This window comes from Mobula hypostoma, chromosome 21 (genome assembly GCF_963921235.1).
Source record: "Mobula hypostoma chromosome 21, sMobHyp1.1, whole genome shotgun sequence".
Taxonomy (NCBI): Eukaryota; Metazoa; Chordata; class Chondrichthyes; order Myliobatiformes; family Myliobatidae; genus Mobula; species Mobula hypostoma.
The window spans coordinates 11,287,111-11,311,369 of NC_086117.1; the positions used below are offsets into that span (position 1 = coordinate 11,287,111).

At 43.2% G+C, this 24,259-nt stretch overlaps 1 protein-coding gene across 4 annotated transcripts in view; it reads left to right on the plus strand.

The window, feature by feature from the left end:
* Positions 1–24,259, plus strand: part of LOC134359788 (ras-specific guanine nucleotide-releasing factor RalGPS1-like) — a 756,496-nt gene that overhangs the window by 25,073 nt on the left and 707,164 nt on the right. The window contains exon 1 of one of the 4 annotated variants that reach the window (XM_063073427.1): positions 16,540–16,612. The exons of the other annotated variants lie outside the window; for them this stretch is intronic. The gene's annotated coding sequence lies outside the window, so the exon portion shown is untranslated. Of the gene's footprint in view, positions 1–16,539; positions 16,613–24,259 lie in introns of those variants that run through there. 4 annotated transcript variants of the gene reach the window in all.

Sequence of the window (24,259 nt, forward strand, 5' to 3'; positions counted from 1 at the left end):
AGGCAGGAGATTGGGGCTGAAAGGAAAAATGGATCAGCCATGATGAAATGGTGGAGCAAACTCTGGGCCAAATGGCCTAATTCTGCTCCCATATCTTATGGACTTATTCCCTGGAACACAGGAGAATGAGAGTAAATTGACAGAGGTGTACAAAACTATGAGAGGCATGCCAAGAGTAATTACAAGCAGGCTTTTTTCACGGGTTGGGTGGGACGACAGCTAGAGGTCATAGGTTAATGGTGAAAGGTGAAATGCTTAAGGCAGGGATTCCCACCCTTTTCATGCCATGCAGCCTTGCCATCATCTGAGGGGTCTGTGGACCGCAGTTTGGAAACTCCTGGTTTAAGGGGAACAGGAAGGGAAGCTTCTTCACTCCTAGGGTGGTGAGAGTGTGGACTCAGCTGAATGAGGGTTTGATTTCAGCATTTACGTGAAGTTTGGTTAAATATATGGATGAGAGGGGTATGGAGGGCTGTGGTCCAAGTGCAGGCGATGGGACTAGGCAGAATAACAGTTCAGCCCGGATTAGATGGGCCGAAGGGCCTGTTCACTGTAGCACTCTACGACTCGGGCCAAAATCAAAGGACGTGTGCATGGGACAGGCTGGTTTGGGGAATTGGGCAGAAATGAGAGAGTGGGGAGAATCTGGAAGCCACTCTGTCAGCTGAATCACGTTGTTAAACAGTCTGTGCTGTGAAGAAATTGGAGGAGGCTTCAGGGGAGTGTGGATTGGTTGGGAGTGAATGGCTGGCCTCTCTGCTGTAGTTTTAGTGTTCCCGGTATTCCAGACAACATTGGGAGGTTTTAGGCCTATCAGTCAGAGGACAAGTTAAACCTGCTTTCACCGTTTTCAATGCTGGAGGAACAAGGTGAAACAACAATAATCACTGTGATCTGTAGTGTTGGAGAAAAATGTTTGGCTATCGATCATTGTAATTCCTTCCACAGAAAGCGCTTAAAGTCACGTACAAAGCAGCAGCAGTAGGATCTACTAAATACTGGAGATTGTCGTTCTTTGAATGGACCCAGCGCTAACAGGGTTAATGGTTGGTTATCGTTAAGGTCTATTTGCTATTTTTAGCCAGAGCTTTCTGTAAAGGTCCAATACTATACATAATGTACACTTCAGCTTTGACAACATTGCTGTTGGTGAGATGGTTGCTATGGGAACCAGCAAACTGCTCCCAACACTTCACAAATTGAGTCCCGTCATAGGAAGCATGTGCGAAGTTGCTAAATTCAATTGGTTATGAAATAAAATATTCATTTTCAGAATAGAGATGCAGGCCTTTAGATTTTTCTGCATTGAATTTTGGATATAAGAATGTTAAATTGTTCATTTTCTTTGATTTACCATGCTAAATCTCTAAATGAAATAAAATTCCAAATTGTGACAAATGCAGATCAAACTTGTGTTGAATACATTTTAGTGTGAGGTTTTTTTGAATATTTTAACTAATGTGTAAGCTTATTCCATCTGATGCAGGGTGGAGCTTTTTGACAATTTTCAGATGAATAGTTTGTTGACAGTATTAATAAGAATATTTATCATACTTTTGAAAATCAGTGTACCAGTAAAACACACTGGGTGTTTATGGAGGACCACCTTTCAGTCTGAATCAAGCTGAGGAACACGTTCATAAGATAAATATAAAGATATTGGCCAGTGTAGAAGATCTTTACTAAAGTGATCCCAACGATGAGGAGATCTGAGTAGAGAGTCTGAAGAAACTGGGGTTGTCCTCATTGGAGTAGAGCAGTTTGCTAGTAGGGGTGGGGGAAGGCATTTAAAATGTGAAGAGTATAAAATCTGTGTACAAGGTTGGAAAGGTCGTAGTGGACGTAGAATGAAGGCAACTGGCAAAAGTGATCCTGGGGGATAGTTAATCATGCTGTGGGTGGTTGTGATCTGGAATGCAATAGCAGAGAGGGTTCAATGGCTGTATCCTAAGCCACTGGATAAATATCCGAAAGGAAAATCAAAGAGTGAAATGAGAAAAGAAGGATTGTCCTTACACAGTGCGAGTGTGGACTGCCGTCTGTTCTCCAATCTTTTGTTGGGGGTGGCGTGGTAGTGAATCAGTTGATGCAACACTTTACAACACTAGCAGTCACTAATCGGGGTTCAATTCCCTCTGCTGTCTGTAAGGAGATTGTACATTCTCCTTGTGACCACCTGCATTTCCCCCGGGTGCTCAGGTTTCCTCCTGCATTCCAAAGACCCATGGGTTAGTAGGTTAATTAGTCACATTGGGGTAATTAGGCAGTGTGGGCCCATTGGGCTGGAAGGGCCTTTACCGTGCTGTATCTCTAAATAGATTTTAAATATTGTGACTGTGTCTACTTCTACCGCCCAGATCTATGGAACTGCGAAGAGTGACTCTGGAGATGGGAAGAATAGATGAAGCATAATCATTGATCTGTAAATATTTTAGTTGAAGAACTTGAAGTATGGCAGTGTTCTGGAGGGGACTGATCAGGAGGTCACAAGGAATAAGGGATTTCATTTGCTTCGGGAGACTGGAGATAGTAGGACCTGCATCACTCGCCCAATGTTTGCGGGGTTTTGATGGAGCACCACTTCCTCTAGTGAGTGGGCTGGTGATCACACGTCATCGATGAGTCAGGATCGACTTGTATATAAACAAAAATCTGAAGGGAAGTTGATTCCTTGATATTGATAAGGCAAAACCGGAGTACTGGAAGAAGGTTGCAATGCACCCGTGGAAGTGTGCTGGGCATGCACTTGAAGAGGAATGACCTTCCTGGGAAGAGGCTGGTTTGCAGATGTAGGTTGATTGGATATTTCCAAATACAAGGCTGGCCATTCAGCCCCTTTGACTTGTGCCTCTGTTTAGAGACTTCATGGACAATCTGTGGCCTGGCTTGATCAACCTTTCACTTCCACATTGCTTAACACCTTTTGGCCAATGAATGCCCATTGCCCTTCCATTTAAAGTTAACAGTTGACTGACATTGTGGTTTACAGAAAGGGCTCTAAATTTCTCCCATCCATGCACGCAGACGTGCTTCCTAACCTAAATTCTGAAATGTAATTCTTGTGCTGTACCTTGTGGTCCTAGTGGATATAGGAGGGGTCAGTGAAAGTTGATCAGGGAGCCCTGGAATTGTATCAGACTCTTGGGTATGTATAGAAGGTAACAAAAGCCAAAAGTAACACAGGAATAAACAGTCAACATTTCGGGCCTAGAACCTTCATCAGACCTGATGAATGGTCTTGGCCCTAAATATCGACTTTTTTATTCCTTTCAATAGATGCTGCTTGATTGCTGAGTTCCTCCAGCGTTTCATCTGTCTGTGTGTGTGTTTGTTACTCTGGATTTCTGCAGAATCTCTTGCCTTTGATCCGAAAGTAAGGAAGAAGTGGTAAATATTTACAAATCACTGGATAGGCCTTGGTTTATCTGCTTTATTGGTTTCCCTATTCACTCACATCCTTTCTTAACTGTCTAAATTCCAGGTGATACAAACCCAGTTTGTGTAATCTCTCCTTGTACTTTAATCCTGTGGGTCCAGTTTATCATTCTGGTGAGCCTGTAGTTGCATGGTCTACGTGTTGGCTTTGCCTTGCTGTAGTGTAACTTTCCTCCCCTTGTGCTCCACACATTTCAGATGTAAAACACAAAGTTTTTTTTAAAAAGTGTTTTTGTATCGTAATCGTCTCAATATTTTGACCAGTGTGCTGGCGAGTGGGGGTGGGGTGGGCATTGGTTGGAATCACTCTATCCTTTGAAGCAAGATTCAATAATTCTATTTCTTGAATCGCCATGCATAAAAATCAGGAATTTGCAGATTGCATTCTTTTGTCTTATCTGCATTTACTGAATTCTTCTTGCTGTTACTTGACAGTCTAAAGCAGGGATTCTTGCCCTGGGGTCCACAGACAGGTGATCCTTGGATAGATTCCAGGGGTTCTGTGAACGTCGATAGGAAAAACTATTTTCACCAGCCTCTTACTGAAATTTAGCATTTCCTTCAATTATGTGTTTTTTAAAGTATTTTGATAACTATTTCAGTATGCTGTAATTGGTTTCTTTTGTAATCCTATGTGTTTCATTTTATGATATTTAAATCTTGTGGATGTGGAGAAGATGTTTCCTATAGTCAGGGAGTCTAGAAACAGACTACAGCCTCAGAATAGAAGGAAGTCCCTTTAGGACAGATGAGCAGGAAGTTTCTTTAGCCAGAAGGTGGTGAATCTGTGGCGTTCAAGGGCATCATATGTTACGGGGAGAAGGCAGGAGAATGGGGTTGAAAGGGAAAGTAAATCAGCTGTGATAGAATGGCAGAGCAGACTGGCTAGGCTGAATGGCCTATTTCTGCCCTGATTTATTATGGTCTTAAACACATTATTCTGAGCAGGGGGTCCGTAGGCTTCACTGAACTGCCAAAGTGGTCCACGGCGTTAAAAAAAAGTGAAGAACCCCTGCTCTAAAGAAATCAAACAACTGATAAGTGCAAATTCTATTAAGTGTGTGCTCTAAAAGGTTCTAAAAACTTCTGTATAATGCCCTTGATTTTGGTTCGATATTTTCATTGCCAGTTGTGTAAAAGGCTTTTCTGTAAAGGACTCATTTAACAATCACACTTCCCTGCCTTGGATTTTTTTTAACCTGTTTAAGATGATTTGCATTGTAGCCTGTTTGAGTGCCATTAATAAAGATGTTGCCTATCTCTTGCTTTAAAAGGAGCTTGCTCCTGCTTTCCAGTTGAAGATTGCAGAGACCCCCACTAATTATCCCAGGTAGACTTTGTGCCTTGTAAATGCGTGGTGACACTTGTGGGCTGCCCAGCTTGATCCTCTCTGATTTGATTTGGCACAATCAATGCATTTCATTATATTTCAATGTACACGTGACAGATAAAGCTAATCTTAGATCTTGAGTGGTAGAATGAGACAGGATGGCAGGTTATGTTGAAAACCACAACTCATTTTCACGCCCCGTCCCATTCACAAGGCACAAAGCTGAAGCTGTTCAATTCGTACTGAAGTTGGAAAGCCTTTCAACCCACACACAAGCTCTGAATGTGCATCCCAGTATCCTATCCACCACTGTAGAATGGGCAGGGACAGGGTCTGGACAGCTTAATGTAGCAAAGGTGAAGTACAAACAGTGCTGGCAGTTTTCAGTGGGTCAGCTGACATCTGTGGTAAAAGAAGTAGATCTAAATGTGTCTATAAATCAAATTCAAATGGAATTTGTCTCTGACAAGCAATCTATATGGTTCAGTTCGTAGACACAAGGGATTCTGCAGATGCTGGAAATCTTGAGCAACACACACAAAATGTTGGAGGAACTCAGCAAGTCAGGCAGCATTTCAGGCTGTGATAATGGGACATAAAATTACACAGTTCAGGTTATATGGTGGAACACTACAAACATCGTGATCAAACTTTTTAAATCTTCGAGCAGCTAAAGAAACTGGATCTATGTTCTTTGGCACTAAGAAGAATCTAACTGGAACATAGAAGATTCTAAAAGGGCATGGCAGAGGAGATGTTGAGACATGGCAGATGTAAACAAGTTTGAGGTGATGCCTGAGGAAAGTATACAGTAAATGGTCTTGGGGTACGCAGAGGTCTTGGGGTACGGAAGGAGCTTGGAGCTGTAGACAAGTCTGAGGTGATACATTCTGTGCATCATGACAGGAAAGGCAGGGGACAAAGCCAGACTAAAAAAGGCAGGGGGAGGGGAGAACACTTTAGCTGGTAGGTGAGAGGAGTAACGTAGGTGGGTGGGGCTGGGGGCATGAAGAGGAATGAGGTAACAAGGTGGGCAAGGATAGGTGGAAGAGGCAAAGGGCTGAAGAAGGAACAGTAGACCATGGAATAAAGAGAAGGAGGTGGACAACCAGAGGGAGGAGGTAGCCAGGTTCTCAGGTGGTGGAGTGAAAGAGGAGGTGTTTGCCCTCATTCCAGTGGCCCTTTCACATGTGGGGGCAGGGGGTGGGCGGGAATGGAGAAAAGGAAAACAGAGGGGACTAATTACCAGAAGACAAAGAAATCAATGGTAATGCTGTCAAATTGTAGATACCAAGATGGTAAATGAAGTGTTGCTCCTCTAACCTGTGTGTGTCCTCATCGTGGCAGTGGAGGAAGCTGTGGGCAACATCTGCTGAAACTCTTGTGTCTACTTTGCAGATGAGTGATCAACTCCTTGTTTTGCCCGGTCTGGCTCCTAGTGGAATGCTTGAGTGGCGGCATTTACAGATGCCGTAGATTGCGGTTAAGTAGTCGACTGGGGCTGTTTTATTTTCTCAGAACAGCGAATCTTGGTTTAATTAAGAAGTCGAAAGTCTAATGCATTGCTAAAACCACACCTTATACTGCCTGGAAACTGCAGTTGGTTGAGGCTTACCTAGAAGAGGCGAGGTTGGTTTTGTATGGAGGAAGTACATTGTAGTAGTGCAGTGTATAACTGTACTGTTTACATTGTCATGGTGGAAACAACTACCACTTTGCTGTTGTCTCACCTCTGCCTTGCACTTGCAATCTTGCAGCCCAAACCTCACTGCAGTATCGGCCTGTGCTAAACATCGGCAAAATACTTTGCTGCCCTGTTTGCTGTTTAGTTTCTGTTGATCTGTTTAACTTGTGTTCTGTTTAATTTTCTACTTTACAACTAAGCTAACTAAGGAGTAAATGGCATACTACTTAATTAGTGATCAGTTAATCATGTTAAACTAAGATAAACTGTAAAGTTATTTAGCAGTCCTGAAGAAGGGTTTTGGTCCAGAACATCGACTGTTTTGGGCCATGTGTTTGCGAAGGCATGAACACAATGATTCAGGAACAGCTTCTTCCCCTCTGCTGCCTGATTTCTGAATGAACATTGAACCCATGAACACTACCTCAAACTTTTTAAAACAATTTTTTGCACAACTTAGTTAATTTAACTATTTAATATATACTTACTGTAATTCATGTTTTTTTCTCTGTTATGTATTACATTGTACTGCTGCCACAAAGAGAACAAATTTCACAACGTATGCTGCTGATATTAAACCTGATTCCCATAGATGCTGCCTGACTTGCTGAGTTCCTCTAGCATTTTGTGTGTTTAGCTGGAAATAATCATTTGCATTTGCTACCTATTACCCTCTGCCATGTAGTTTGTTGTGTTTCGTTTGTAAAGGAATAAGTGGGTGGTCAGCGATCACAGTTACAGCACCAGTGACTGGGTTCAATTCTGCTGATGTCCAGAGGAAGTTTGTACTGTATGCTCTCCCTAAGACCGTGTGGGTTTCTGGGTACTTTGGTTTCCTCCCACATTCCAAAGACATTTAAAAATAGGGTTACTGTCTCAAAATGCTGGAGGAACTCAGCAGGCCAGGCAGCATCTGTGGAAAAGAGTACAGTCGATGTTTCGGGTTGAAACCCTTCGGCAGGACTGGAGAAAAGAAGCTAAGGAGTAGATTTAAAAGGTGGGAGGGGGTGGTTGGAAGAGGGAAACACTAGGTGAAACTTGGAGGGGGAGGGATGAAGTAACGAGCTGAGAAGTTGATTGGTGAAAGAGACAGAAGACCGTGGAAGAAAATGAAGGGGGAGGAGTACCAGAGGGAAGCGATGGGCAGGCAAGATGAGGTGAGAGAGGGAAAGGGAAATGGTGAAGGGGGGGTGGGGGGTTTTATTGGAAGTTTGAGAAATTGATGTTCATGCCATCAGATTGGAGGATATCCAAATGGAATATAAAGTGTGGCCTCATCACGACAGTGGAGGAGGCTGTGTGTGGACATGTGGGAAGTGGAAATAAAATGGATCACCACTGGGAGATCCCGCTTTTTCTGGCAGATGGAGCGCAGCCGCTCAACAAAGCGGTCTCCCTATCTATATCAGGTCTCACCGATATACAGGAGGCCATACCGAGGGCCCTGAATAGTAGTGAGGGAGGAGGTGTAGCACTTGTTCCACTTGCAAGGATAAGTGCCAGGAGGGAGATCAGTGGGGAGGGACGATTGGACAAGGGAGTCGCATAGGGGCTAGGGTTAGTAAGTTGTGGGCATGCTATGTTGGCGCCAGAAGCTTGGTGACTCTTACGGGCTGCCGTAACGTGGGCAGTTTGGAGTCAAAGGCAGGAGAGCTGTGTTGGCCTGAACATTGTGGGTTCAGGTCTTACAGATCTGAGAACAGTGGCCATTTGAGCTGTTGCCTTACAGCCCCAGTGACCAGGCTTCAATCCTGAGCTCTGGTGCCACGTGACAAATTTGCATATTCTCCCTCTGGTGTGGATTTCTCTGGTATCCTTCTGGGTTGGACAACTGTCTTGAACTCTCAATCCAGGAATTCGAAGTAAATTTATTATCAAAGTATGTATATGCAGACATCCCACCCTGCAAAAACTCATTTCAGGGAGGTAGCACCATCAATTTGCGGGAGACTTCCGGGAGAGGTGGGATGTCTGCAATAGAGTAGCTCCTTAGCAGCTGGCCAGCTAGTTTAAATAACGTTAGCTATGCTAATGAACGAACATGTCAACATGTCTTTTACAGTCTTAACCCAACATGGGCAATAGAAAAGTCACTGTTGCAAACAGTGCAGTGAGCAACACTGTCATTATTTTGATCCCTATTAGGCAGGGGTTCAGTGTCGTCTGGGGTGACATACGTTTTATATTTCCTTTTTTTTTGGAACACTGTACTACTCTGACTTTTTTTGGAACTCTCTCGCTCTCTCTCGTTCGTGGTCGCTCTCTCGCTCTCTGGCTCTCTCTCGCGGTCGCTCTCTGGCTCTCTCTCGCGGTCGCTCTCTGGCTCTCTCTCGCGGTCTCTCTCTCTCTCTCTCGCGGTTGCTCTCACTCGCGCTTGCTATCTTGCTCTTGCGCTCGCTCTCTCGCTCTTCCTCGAGTGTTCTCTCACGCTCGCTGTCAAAAAAATCAATTTCCGGGACATTGTATATAATTTGTGGGCATCAGGGAGCCACTGTTAATATGCGGGAGACTCCCGGAAATTCCGGGAGAGGTGGGATGTCTGTATATGTCTCCATATTCTACCTGGAGACCAGGCAGAGGGTTGGGCCCAGAGGCAAAGGTCCTTTTGCTGCCCTGCAATGTTTACTCTGCTGTGAAGCTGAGGCTGTGGGTCTGGTCTGACTGCTGTGAGCTCGGTGCCTGGGACTCCAGTCCATGATGTGCTGAGCTGAAGCTGTGGGCCTGCCCCAGCTGCTCTGGTCTTCAGGCCTGAGGACTCACTTTCATTTTAAATGCTATGTGCTTACTTTGCATGAGTTGTTTTTTTTCTCTCTCTGCACATGAGTGTTTGTTTGTTTTTACAGTAATGGGTTCTATTGGGTTTCTTTGTTTTGTGGCTGCAGAACAGAAGAGAAATCAAAAAGAGATGAATCTCAACGTATACTGTACATTGATAAATGTACTTTGAACTTTTCTTGCAGGCATGTACAGGAAAGAATAAGAAATACAGTAGAACTTAAGAAAAGCCATACATAAAGCTTGACAGACAAAGGAAGGCAAATTATGCAAATAATAAACAAAAAATACTGAGCTCATGAGTTGTAGCATCCTTGAAAATGAGTTCATAGCTTGTGGGATCAGTTCAGTGTTGCGGTATTTGATGTTATCCAGTCTGGTTCAGGAGCTCGATTGTTGTAGGGTAAGGATTGTTCCTGAACCTGGGGCTCCTGTACCTCCTGCCCAATGGTAGCAGTGAGGTGAGACCATGGTCTGGATGGTAGGGGTCCTTGATGATAGATGCTGCTTTCTTGTGGGCAGTGCTCCTTGTAAATGTGCTCAATAGTGGGGAGGACTTTGCCAGTGATGGACTGGGCAGTGTCCACCAACATTTCTAGATTTTTCTGTTCCTGGGCATTGGTGCTTCAGCACCAGGCTGTGATGTATCCAGTCAGCATACTCTCCACTGTGTATCTACAGAAATGAGTCAGTTTTAGATGATATGCTAACAAGGCCTGGTGAATCTCTTTTGGATGGCTTCCAATGCCAGTATAATCTATCTTAAATGAGGGAACCAAAACTGTGCATGTTATTCCAGGTGTGGTCTCATTATACCCGCACAATGAGAACGGTACTTCCTATCATACATAGTCATACTGTATGAAAACAGACCCCTCGGCCCAACTCGTGCGTGCTGACTGAAATGCCCATCTAAGCAGGTCCTGTTGGGCCCATATCCCTCTAAATCTTTCCTACTAATATAGCTGTCCACATGCCTTTTGCACGTTGTAGTATCTACTGCAACTACTACCTCTGGCAGCTTATTCTACACAGAGATCATCACTGGGTGAAAGGGTTGCCCCAATTACTGTACATTCTCACCCCTCTGCCCCTCGTGATCAAATAGATTTATGATTTATCAATAATTGATAGCCAGAATGTAACTTCAGTTTTTTAATATGTATTATTTCTTGTTTTGTACAATTTTAATTTATTCAATATACATATACTATAATTGATTTATTTATTTTCTATATGTATTGCATTGAACTGCTAAGTTAACAAATTTCACGACACATGCAGTTGATAGTAAAATTGATTCTGAGTTTTTGTATCAGGGTAACTGCACAAGAGGTTTGAGCAGGAACTTCATGGAAAACAAATGTCTTCCTATCATTTCTCTGTCTGGTTGTTGCCTTCCCGGCATGTCATATTGTTGGTTGCTTATTATAAATCTCATTTAACTAGGATTATCTTCTATTAAGAGTGAGGCTGTCATCTTTTAAACCTTTAGCCAATTGCATTAAATAGCCTTTTCCACATTTTTCACTCCTCCCAGTTTGAACAGATGGGTTATTATCTTCACTTGCTTTTCACACATGGCCCTTGTGTGAAAAGAAACTGTTGGTATTTATCTCGAGCTAGGCAAAATGTGTCACATTGACTATCTGTGTTCACAAGCTCTTGTGTCTTGGCAATGTAGTGTGAACTGCTTCTGCATTGCTGACTTTTTTTTTCTCTCTCTTGCTGTCTTAATTTGGTGTTGACCCAGCTCCACAGAGCTCCTCGGAATGGACTTCTGCACTTTCGGGAAGGAGGTAGAGGAGCCTGGGGTCCCTTACCACCAGGTTCAGGAGCAATTATTACCCTACAACCATCAGGCTCCCGAACCAGAGTGGATAACTTCACTTGCCTTGCCTCTGAGCAGACTCCACGACCTATGGATTGCTTTCAAGGGCTCTACAACTCGTGTTCTCATTATTATTTTTTTTCATTTGCACAATTTGTCTTGTCTTATTTATTTGCATTTTGGAGATACAGCATGGGTTCAGACCCTTCTGGCACAATGAGCCAGTGTCACCCAGTTACACCTGTGTGACCAAATAGCCTTCTACCTCTAACAATGCACAAAATGCTGGAGGAACTCAGTAGGTCAGGCAGCATCAATGGAAATGAATAAACAGACCTACTGATCCTTATGCCTTTCGGAATGTGTGGGAGGAAACCGGAGCACCCCGAGGAGAAACGTGGTTATGGGGAGAACATACAACTCCTTATAGACAGTGGTGGAATTGAACCAGGTTTGTTGATTCTGTAATAGCTTTAACTAACTGCTGTGCTACTGTTTCACTCCTGCCAAACACTAGTTGTTTGTTGGTACACAAACATGAGGAAATCTGCAGATGCTGGAATTTCGAGCAACACACACAAAAGTTGCTGGTGAACGTAGCAGGCCAGGCAGCATCTCTAGGAAGAGGTACAGTTGACGTTTCAGGCCGCAACCCTTCATCAGGACTTGTTTGTTGGTCTTTGTTTTGTTTAGTTTCTCATAATTTCTATGGTATTTCTTTATTTTCCTGTAAATGCCTGCTAGAAAGTGAATCTCAAGGTAGTATGGTAACAAAACCTACTTTGATAACCACTTTGGGTTTGGCCTCTTTAATTGAGTTTGCTGCCAGAATTTCATTAGAATTCCCTGAACTAAGGGAATTGGGGACATGGGCATCGTGCAGGGCATTTGCACTGATGTCTGATTTTGACCATGTTCTGTGCGGATTCCTGCTTCCATCTCTTGCATCAATTTGAAGAATCCCTTTGGAGATTGGCTACTCCAGGCAGATGGAAACATCAACATGAGAATCCTATGAGTAATTTTAACCAGGATGTTGAGGTCTTTACTTTCTTGCACCCCTCATGGTTTTTTTTCAACCATCAAACCATTCATATTATCAGCAGATCTAGAATGTGCAGGGCAGGAATGGAGTGAGTTGGAGCATAATTCTGAGGTCCAGTGACCCTATCATGTAGTCTTCACCCTGGGATTTGTGTTGAACTGTAGTTTTGACTTGATACTTGTCTAATAGGGTTTGGATATATTTTTTCAGAAACATCACGAGGAGACAACAACAGTGTTCGTAAAAACCTGTGCGACTTTTTCTTTAAGTCTTTTGCTGCATAGTCTTTCACATTCCTTTAAAGATGTCTTATTACACTTCAGACATAATTACTGGTGTGCTATTGTATTGTTTTATTAGTGTTTGTTGTCTTTTGCACACTGGTTGTCCGCCCTGTTTGGTGTAGGTTTCATTGATTTCTTGAGTATGCCCACAAGAAAATGAATCTCAAGATTGTATATAGTAACATGTATGTACTTTGATAATAAATTTACTTTGAACTTTTGTCTATATGGTAATATTCAAATATTATGAAAAGTCTTTTTGCTGAAGAGTGCCAAGTATTGGTCAGGACAGAAAGGGGTAGTTCCCTCTCAGAATAATGTTGTGAAATTGTTGTCTACCTTGTTCAGTGTCTCGTCTGAAAGGTGGTAGGCTCATTGGAGGAGGAGACGATCAGCTCATGTGATTTTTATGGGGATAATGGATTAATGAATTGATTAGCGCTCTGGGAATAAATCCCGGTCCTTCAGAGTAAAGCCTTTCTATCTTTCTGGTAACCTGAGTCAATGAAAGATATCTCCTTTGACAAAGTAGCAACCTTTCAGTAATGCTCCTTGGACCTCTTGGATCCTGATGCTTTTGTGATCCAAATGTTCTTTGGAAGTTAATGAGGCAAAAAACCAGTTACTTACAGTCATTTTATTAAATGACAGAAGAGCAAAGACGATGATGAGAGAAGTGTGGTGGGAGACACAAGAGCAGAGGTAGTGAGCCCAAGGAAAAAAGAACGAGCAAAGGTGGTCTGGTCTTCTTACACCAGTTCACTGATTCCATTGCAATTCCAACAGATAAACAGTTGATTAAATAGCTAGATTCAAGCAATGTGAGACCCACCAGTCAAAACAAGAGGTTTCTGGAGAACTAGGGGTAACTGTAACCAGTGGAAAACCTCACTGAACAATCACATGTATATGAGTTATTATGTATAAACACAAACAAACATCATCATTGTAATACCATGTTATATGACGTGAGTGATCATTGTCTTTCTGTGGCTGTGATTATTCTTGGCAATTTTTTTCCCACAGCAGTGGTTTGCCATTGCCGCCTTCTGGGCAGTGTCTTTACAAGACAGATGACCCCAGCCATTATCAATAATCTTCGGAGATTGTCTGCCTGGTGTCAGAGGTTGCATAACCAGGACTTGTGATATGCACCAGCTGCTGATACGACCATCCACCACCTGCTCCTATGGCTTCCCGTGACCTGATCGGAGGGTTTGCAGGTGCTACACCTTGCCCAAGGGTGACCTGCAGGCTAGCAGAGGGAAGGGAGAGCCTTACATCGCCTTTGGTAGAGACAAACAAGCATAGGGATGTCAAACTACAAGAAAAATAGCAATTCTACAGCCCTTCCAACAGACCTTGTACTAAAGTTTCTGAAATGGGATTTGAACTTTCCAACATCTGACTGACTTGGACAAGAGAATTGCCAGCAGCCCAACAGCTGATGTTACATTCAGAGCTTTGTCTCCAGAGTCGTTTTTTTTCCTGTTTATTGTTTTTTTATTATGTTGCCAAGGAAGCAATTCTTCAGTAATGTTGCTTGGAGAGATCAGTGAATTTTGGAAATAAAATAAACCCTTTTTTTTTGTGTGGCTTTGTGTTACTGATTCTCTGATTCTTCGTTAATTTGTGGTTTTGGGTGAAGGCCCAGAATCTTCATCTTTCTAAGTGACTAGATTTATTATCAATGTGGATGTTGACCTAAATGTCTGTTATCACATTTGAGTATCAATGCAGTCAGATAAAAATACTGTAGTTCATTTGTGTGTGGTGAAGGTATAACTATTTAAAGATCAAAGGGTTGGTCATTTGAGGAAGTAAATGGGAATCGTGTCATATGAATCATAGCAGGACATTCTGTGTTTTAATTTGAAGACTGCTGTCATAGGTAGACTAGGTGGCGGAGAGAATATTTGGCTCACTGGTCTTCAGTCAGGGCACTAGGTTCAGGGGTTGGGACATAATGTACACAGCATAGGGTAGGATGCATCTGGACTATTGTGTACAGTTTTGGTTCCCCTGTTAGAGAAGCTGTGTCATTTAATTGAAAAGAGTCCAAAGAGGATTATAAACACAAGAGTTTTGGTAGGTGTTGGAAATCCAGAGTAACTAACTGGTGTGCACACATACACTCATACGCGAGGAATAACTACCTTTTACCTTAAAGTGGTGTAACCAGATCTTTTAGGGGAACAGATCACTTTCTTTTTAATGAATTAATTTGATTGGAATGAAAAGTTTCATTGGTGCCCAGGTGGTTTTTTTTACCTGTTCTGACGGCTCAACGATGATGTTTTTAAAAAAAAAATGTTATGGTAACCCTGGATAACCCCTCCCTATCAACCCTGTTTTCCTCGGATATGACAATAAATGGGTAGAAAACTTTGCTAAGAACAATCATGGTCATGGAAAGTTGCTGGTGAACGCAGCAGGCCAAGCAGCATCTGTAGGAAGAGGTGTAGCCGACGTTTCAGGCCGAGACCCTTCGTCAGGACTAACTGAAGGAAGAGTGAGTAAGGGATTTGAAAGTTGGAGGGGGAGGGGGAGATCCAAAATGATAGGAGAAGACAGGAGGGGGAGGGATAGAGCCGAGAGCTGGACAGGTGATAGGCAAAAGGGGATACGAGAGGATCATGGGACAGGAGGTCCGGGAAGAAAGACAAGGAGGTGGGGGGGGGTACCCAGAGGAAGGGCAAGAGGTATATTCAGAGGGACAGAGGGAGAAAAAGGAGAGTGAGAGAAAGAATGTGTGCATAAAAATGAGTAACAGATGGGGTACGAGGGGGAGGTGGGGCCTTAGCGGAAGTTAGAGAAGTCGATGTTCATGCCATCAGGTTGGAGGCTACCCAGACGGAATATAAGGTGTTGTTCCTCCAACCTGAGTGTGGCTTCATCTCCACAGTAGAGGAGGCCGTGGACAGACATGTCAGAATGGGAATGGGATGTGGAATTAAAATGTGTGGCCACTGGGAGATCCTGCTTTCTCTGGCGGACAGAGCGTAGATGTTCAGCAAAGCGGTCTCCCAGTCTGCGTCGGGTCTCACCAATATATAAAAGGCCACATCGGGAGCACCGGATGCAGTATATCACTCCAGTCGACTCACAGGTGAAGTGATGCCTCACCTGGAAGGACTGTTTGGGGCCCTGAATGGTGGTAAGGGAGGAAGTGTAAGGGCATGTGTAGCACTTGTTCCGCTTACACGGATAAGTGCCAGGAGGGAGATCAGTGGGGAGGGATGGGGGGGACGAATGGACAAGGGAGTTGTGTAGGGAGCGATCCCTGTGGAATGCAGAGAGAGGCGGGGAGGGAAAGATGTGCTTAGTGGTGGGGTCCTGTTGGAGGTGGCGGAAGTTATGGAGAGTAATATGTTGGACCCGGAGGCTGGTGGGGTGGTAGGTGAGGACCAGGGGAACCCTATTCCTAGTGGGGTGGTGGGAGGATGGAGTGAGAGCAGATGTACGTGAAATGGGGGAGATACGTTTAAGAGCAGAGTTGATAGTGGAGGAAGGGAAGCCCCTTTCTTTAAAAAAGGAAGACATCTCCCTCGTCCTAGAATTAAGAGCAGAGTTGATAGTGGAGGAAGGGAAGCCCCTTTCTTTAAAAAAGGAAGACATCTCTCTCATCCTAGAATTAAGAGCAGAGTTGATAGTTGATAGTCTGGGTAGCCTCCAACCTGATGGCATGAACATCGACTTCTCTAACTTCCGCTAAGGCCCCACCTCCCCCTCGTACCCCATCTGTTACTCATTTTTATGCACACATTCTTTCTCTCACTCTCCTTTTTCTCCCTCTGTCCCTCTGAATATACCTCTTGCCCATCCTCTGGGTCAACCCCCCCCCCCCTTGTCTTTCTTCCCGGACCTCCTGTCCCATGATCCTCTCGTATCCCCTTTTGCCTATCACCTGTCCAGCTCTCGGCTCTATCCCTCCCCCTCCTGTCTTCTCCTATCATTTTGGATCTCCCCCTCCCCCTCCAACTTTCAAATCCCTTACTCACTCTTCCTTCAGTTAGTCCTGACGAAGGGTCTCGGCCTGAAACGTCGACTGTACCTCTTCCTACAGATGCTGCCTGGCCTGCTGCGTTCACCAGCAACTTTGATGTATGTTGCTTGAATTTCCAGCATCTGCAGAATTCCTGTTGTTTATGGTCATGGAAAGACCATTATCACCTAGGTAATGCGATATGCCGCACAACGGACAAATGATGAGGGGGTGGAACTGCAGGTAAGGAGCCTAAAATAATTTGCTTCTACTCTTTTTGGTGTGAATTTTCCTAATTTTGTTGGGAAATCACATAATTTAGAAGGCTTCCTGTGGGGATATGAGCTATTGCTTAATAAGCAATGGTGAATCTGCCATTTCCCAACAGACCTCGTTTACTTCCTGAGCCATAGTTCCCCGAGGTAACACAGCCAGTCAGCAAATCCACAGGTGGGTTGCTGCGACTACTGTTCCTGACGTAAGAGCTTACATTTGTTTCTCTGGGTTATACTTTTGTTTTTTCTTTGCCTTGCAAACGAAGTGTAATATCCAGAATCTTCTGTGCCAAGAGCAAAATGGAAGGAGGACACACAGCAGTCCTCACTGAGGTGTCAGCAGTGGAAAGGGTGAGCAGCTTCAAGGTCCAGGGATCAACATCGCAGAGGATCTATTCTGGTCCCAACAGTTTGATGCAATTATGAAGCTGCACTTCTATAGTGTGCAGAATCTGCCCCACAGTCGAGGATGTCCCCAAAAGATGGTGCCTCAAGTAGGTGGCATCCATCATAAAGACCCTTCACCACCTGGGACATCTCCTCTTCTCATTACTACCAACAAGGAGGTACAGGAGCCTGAACAACACACAAAATGCTGGAGGAACTCAGCAGGTCGGGAAGCATTGATGGAAAAGAATAAACAGTCATTGTTTCAGGTCCTGAAGAAGGGTCTTGGCCTGAAATGTCAAATGTTTATTCTTTTCCATAGATGCTGCCTGACCTGCTGAGTTCCTCCAGCATTTTGTGTGTGTTGTTTTGGATTTCCAGCATCTGTAGACTTCCTTGTGTTTGAGACAGGAGCCTGAAGCTGCTCACCCAATGTTTTAGGAACAGCTTCTTCCTCTCTGCCATCAGACTTCTGAACAGACCATGGACACGACCCTGATATTCTTCCCTTTCATAATATTTATTTATTTTATAACTAATAGTAATTTTTATGTACATATTGCACTGGACTGCTGTCACAAGTATCACAATGTATGTCAGTGATAATAAACCTGATACTCCAGTCAAATTATGTTCCTCTTGTAACACCTCATGGACTGCAGTGGTTCAAGAAGGCAGCTCATCAACACCTTCTCAGGGGCAACTAGAGTTGGGTAATAAATGCGAGCTTAGCTGGCAATGCCCACATCCCGTAAATGAATAAATTAAAAAAAAACCTGGGAAAAGTTTTACTGCTAATGTAATGGTCCTCCTGTAGAAGCACTGTTTGGGTTGTGGATAGAGATAACAGGTGCTTTGGAATGTGAGCCATCCAATCAGGGAAGCAGGGTTTTGTGTTGTGTGCCTGACACCAGCGTGAGCTGGGGTTCTTTGTTCAGTGGGAAATGAAGAGAGAAGACCTGAAGAGAACCATTTGTAAGATTCAACCCAGTGAAGTAGACTGTGATTTGCTGGAGCAAGGTGCCAAGATCTACTGAGGATTGATGAATATGCCTTTTGGAAGAGTTGAGCTCCAATTTGTGCATGTTTGGCTGTTTAATTATAATGAACTCTGTTTGCTTTTTTTTCTTTCTTTACTAATTGTTTAGTTAAGTTAACATTCATAATTCCTTTAATCATATACAGTGTGCTGTCTGTTATTTCTTGGCACTGAGTTGTAACAGGGTAGCAAATTACACAGCATCCACACAAACCAGGGTTTGTGGTGGGAGAGCCATCCCAATCTCACGGATTTGGTGGGACCAGAGTGTGTTTTCGCTAGATTTGCGCAGCCCAAGAAAACCGGGAGGTTTCACTCTTATTGTGTGACACCCCCATTGACAGTAGTCACCTTGATGCTGTACTGAATAGTAGCTGTTTTTCAAGCAGTTTTACAGCCATTCCCAAGAGTCATAAGACACAGGAGCAGAATTAGGCCATTTGGCCCATTGAGTCTGCTCCACCATTTCATCATGTTTGATCAATTTTCTCTCTCTGCCCCAATCTCTCACCTTCTCCCCATATCTCTCCGTGCCCTGACCAATCAAGCGTCTATCAACCTCTGCCTAAAATATACCCAATAACTTGGCCTCCATAGCTGCCTATGTTAATGAATTCCACTGATTCACCTCTCTTTGGCTAAAGAAATTCCTCTTCATCTCCATTCTAAAAGGATGCCACTCTAATCCAAGGCAGTGTCCTCTGGGGAGAGTAAGAGTGACCCTTCAGCCCACTGAGACCATGTTGACTAATTTTTTATCCAAATCCTATTTTTTTTGTTACATCCCACAAGATTCTACTGCACTTTTGAGGTAATTTATAGTGGCCAATAAATCTAATTCAAATTTCTTGGTAAAATTAGGGTAGATTAAATTTTGGCCTCAAGTGGGCACTTCTCTCTGAAATATTTTGAATGTGTTGGAGCAATACTACTTTTCATCTGTGTGCATTGGCAGTGTAATATTTTGAAGAATTTGGCCCTTGTTCAACTGTGCACATAAATTAAATTCGGTGAGTGAATGTGATGTTTCTTTTATTTTTGAGTCCCCTGAGGCAGCAAGGTTGCTTTCTTTGATTCTGTAATTGCAATTATCAAATCTGAGATGTACAGTACTTGTATTTTCTATATTTGGCACCCCGGATTCAAATGTAATAAAGACGACATTTGGTTCCTAATTTTCACGCAAAATTGATTCTACTTCAAGCACTCTACATAATACAAAGAATAAAAGTTGTATTTATTTATTTTTGTATTTGCACCGCTCGTCATCTTTTGCACATTGCTTGCTTGTTCAGTTTTGTTCAGGTACAGAATCCTGAAGGCACGCACTCAACGATTTTAGGAACAGGTCCTTTCTAATAAGACCATAGACCTAGGGACAGATTTAGGCCATTTAGCCCATCAAGTCTGCTCTTCCGTTTCATCATGGCTGATCCAATTTTCCTCTCAGCCCCAATCTCCCTCCTTCTCCCCATATCCCTTCATGCTGACTAATCAAGAATCTATTAACCTCTGCCTTAAATGTACATAAAGACTTTTCCTCCACAGCTGCCTGTGCAAAGAATTCCACAGATTCACCACCCTCTGTCAAAAGAAATTCCTGCTCATCTCCATTCAAAAGGATGCTCCTCTGTTCTGAGGCTGTGTTCTCTGGTCTTAGACTCTCCCACCATAGGAAACATCCTCTCCATGTCCACTCTATTAAAGCCTTTCACCATTCGATAGGTTTCTATGAGGTCACACTTCATTCTTCTGAATGCTAGTGAATACAGGCCCAGAGCCATCAGATGTTCCCCATATGCCAAGCCATTCAATCCTGGAATCATTTTCGTGAACCTCCAGTTTCAGTGCATCCTTTATAAGATAAGTGACCCAAAACTGCTCACAATACTCCAAGTAAAGCCTCACTAGTGCTTTATAAAGTTTCAACTTTCTATCCTGTCTTTCATATTCTAGTCCTCTTGAAATGAATGCTAACATTGCATTTGCCTTCCTCACTATAGACTCAACCTGCAAATTAACCTTTAGAGAATCTTGCACAAGGACTCCCAAATCCCTTTTGTGCCTCAGTTTTTTTTGTATTTTCCCTCCATTTATAAAATAGTCAACCCTTTTATTTCTTGTATCAACGTGCAGGACTGTACACTTCTCAACTCTGTATTCCATCTGCCATTTCTTTGCCCATTCTTCTAATCTGTTTGTTTTCTGTAGCCTCTGTACTTCCTCAAAACTACCTGCCCCTCCACCTATCTTCATATCGTTTGCAAACTTTGTAACAAAGCCATCAATTCCATCATCCAAATCATTGACATATAACATAAAAAGAATCGATCCCAACACAGAGCCCTGTGGAACACCACTAGTCTCCGGCAGCCAAACAGAAAAGGCTCCTTTTATTCTCACTCTTTGCCTCCTGCCAAACAGCCACTGCTTTACCCATGCTAGAATCTTTCCTGTAATATCACGTTAGGCAGCCTCATGTAGGGCCTTATCAAAGGCCTTCCGAAAACCCAAGTACATAACATTAACCGATTCTCTTTTGTCTATCCTGCTTATTACCACTTCAAGGAATTCCAACAGATTTGCCAGGCAAGATTTTCCCTTGAGCAAACCATGCTGATTACAGCCTATTTTATCATGTGCCTCCAAGTACCCTGAGACCTCTGCCATCTGATTTCTGAATGGACATTGAACCTATGAAGACTACCTCATACTTATTTCTATTTTTGCATTACTTATTTAATTATTATTAAATATATATACTTGTAATTCTTTTTTTTCTATTATTATGTATTGCATTGTACTGCTGCCACAAAGAGAACAAATTTTACCACATGTGCTGGTGATATTAAACCTGATTCTTTTTGTGTGTAGTTTTTCGCTGATTCTATTGTATTGATCTGTTCTACTGAGAATACCCGTAAGAAAATGAATCTCAGGGTAGCATAAAGTGACTCTTCCATACTTTGAAAATAAACTTGGTTGGCGAGGTGGAGCTGCATCTCTACCAAAGGAGGTGTAAGGTGCTCCTTCCTTCTGCTAGCCTGTAGTTCTCCCTTGGGCAAGGTATAGCTCCTGCTTAGACCCCGATTAGGGTCACATGAAGCCATAGGAACAGGTGCTGAATTGTTGCATGAACAGCTGGTGCATATCACAAATTCCAATGCCAGGCAGACAATCTCTGAAGAGTATTGATAACGGCTGGGGTCACCCATCTCATAAAGACACTGCCCAGAAGAAGGCAATGGCAAACCACTTCTGTAGAAAAATTTGGCAAGAACAATCATGGTCGTGGAAAGACTATGATCACCCACGTCGTATGACATGGTACATAACAAATGAATGAAAATAAATTTACTTTGAACTTTGTAGGAATTTGAAGCTTTTATTTTTGTGAAGGTTAAACATGGAACTAGTATTACCAGGTTGGTCTGTATTATTTGACCGAATTGCGTGATTGAACACAGAATGGTACCGGCTGGCCCTTTAGCCCACAATATTGTGCCGACCTTTCAATCTACTTTAAGATCAATACCGCCCTTCCCTCCCACATAGCCCTCTATTTTTCTATCATCGATGTGCCTGTATAAAACGCTGTTAAGTGTCCCTTACGTATCTACCTCTACCACCATCCCTGGCAGCAGTAGAAATGGTCAGTGTGAGAGTGCCTGGGTAGATCAGGAAGAACTGGAAAGGGCGAGAGAGGGAGAATGTTACCTGAAATTGGAGAATTCAATATGCTGGGATTTTGTTTTTGTTGCCATTGGAATATGGCCCAGTTGCAGGAATGCCTCAGGCTGGTCTTTTTCTACCTGTCCAGTTGCCCGCGACGCCACCTTCTTGCCATACCACTGGCAGGTGGAATCTCCAGGATCCCAAGGGTTTGGGTTTGGTCTGTGACTGTGTGACTCCAGGGATTCAGTTGTGGTGTGTGGAAGAGAGGTGAGCGTGAGGGGGAGTGAAAGAGAGATTGGAGAACGTTGTTTCCCAAAATAGCAGCCCACACGGCAGAGATATTTTGGGCAAGCAACTCAATGCAGGACTTTGACTTGTACACATTTTTAACTTGTTCAGTTCCTGCTTTGTCAGATGTTGGATATGGCAACATTTCAGAGTGACCCATTTTGAAGTTGGAAGGGACTGCAATGAAACAAGAAGCGACGTGCTCCAGAAGTGACGGCTGGGACTTCCCTGTCAATCATTTGTGAAGAGAGGGAAGTGACATCAGAGCCCTCAGGCTGGTCATGTGACTTTCCAGCCTGGTGATGAGTTGCATGGAGGTACAGCTCCAATGGGGATGTACAGTGTCCATGAGGAGAAAGGCAATGGGGAGGAGGAGGGTCACTGCTGGGTAATCCTGCTTATACAGTAGCTGAATTGGAAATTAATAGATGCCTTGCTCTATCAAATTTGTGGCGAATATCCTTTCAATCTCTTGTCAAGTTTTAGTGAGCATGAGTATTTTCTTGGGCAAGGCATTGGAGATTATGGCGGTCAAGTGTCTTAGGATGCAGATCTAAAACTTGTCATGATTGAACTGAACAGTGGACAGGTTTGAGCAGTTCAATGGCCAATTCCTGTTGTGTTGCTGTGGCGACAGGAAATGAACAGTGATTCTCAGCGTCCAATTTGAAAATGAAGTAGAACTATTTCTGATCATTCTGTTGTAATATAATGGCTGATTTCAAAAAGGCACCATCACTAAATGGCCTCTCCCTTCTCTGTGGCTTCAGATGGATTGTGGAAACCAGAGAAAATAGAACAATTAAAGGAGTTCCTTTTATTAAAACATCTCTTCTTAAAACTTCAATAATGACCTTAACAAAACTTTTTGTGTAGCTGTCAGGGTGTAAATGATCAGGATGATGGGGTGGTAAATTGGGTTAGGAAGTATGCAGATGACACTAAGATAGGTGTCTTTGTGGATAATGAAGTAGGTTTTCAAAGCTTGCAGAGAGATTTAGGCCAGTTAGAAGAGTGGGCTGAAAGATGGTAGATGGAGTTTAATGCTGAAAAATGTGAGGTGCTACATTTTGGTAGGACTAATCAAAATAGGACATACATGATAAATGGTAGGGCATTGAAGAATGCTGTAGAACAGAGGGATCTAGGAATAATGGTGCATAGTTCCCTGAAGGTGGACTGTCATGTGGATAGGGTGGTGAAGAAACCTTTTGGTATGCTGGCCTTTATAAATCAGAGCATTGAGTATAGGAGTTGGGATGTAATGTTGAAATTGTATAAGGCATTGGTAAGGCCAAATTTGGAGTATTGTGTACAGTTCTGGTCACCGAATTATAGGAAAGATGTCAATAAAATTGAGAAAGTACAGAGGTTGTTTACTAAAATGTTGCCTGGGTTTCATCTCCGAAGTTACAGAGAAAGGTTGAACAAGTTAGGTCTTTATTCTTTGGAGCATAGAAGGTTGAGGGGGGACTTGATAGAGGTGTTTAAAATTATGAGGGGGATTGATAGAGTTGACATGGATAGGCTTTTTCCATTGAGAGTGGGGGAGATTCAAACAAGAGGACATGAGTTGAGAGTTAAAGGGCAAAAGTTTAGGGGTAACATGAGGGGAAACTTCTTTACTCAGAGAGTGGTAGCTGTGTGGAACGAGCTTCCAGCAGAAGTGGTTGAGGCAGGTTCGATGTTGTTGTTTGAAGTTAAATTGGATAGATATATGGACAGGAAAGGAATGGAGGGTTATGGGCTGAGTGCAGGTGGGTGGGACTAGGTGAGAGTAAGAGTTCAGCACGGACTAGAAGGCCTGAGATGGCCTGTTTCCATGCTGTAATTGTTATATGGTTAAAAAAAGATGCATCAGGTAGCCAACTGCAAAAATAAGCTTGCAATAATAAATCTGGTAAGAAACCCTATTCTGGGGCCTGTGTAAGATTAGGATTAAATTTAATCACTTATGGTTGAAGGTGGACATGTTTCTTTGTAGTACTGAATGTCCAGTGACTGAACCTCCTGAGCACTTTGTGGCACAGGATAATGCGGTTAAGAACAAAGGGCAAAGGTTAGTTGTCACCTTATCTGTTCATTGATTGCTGGCCCTTTTGGAGTCCTCTGAGGGATTACCTCATCTTGTCCACATATCTCGTATTGCACTGAAATGACATGTGTTTGGGCTCTTCCTCACAACTCCGTTAATCTTTCACCAACTTTTTCTGGGTGAAAGTGGCT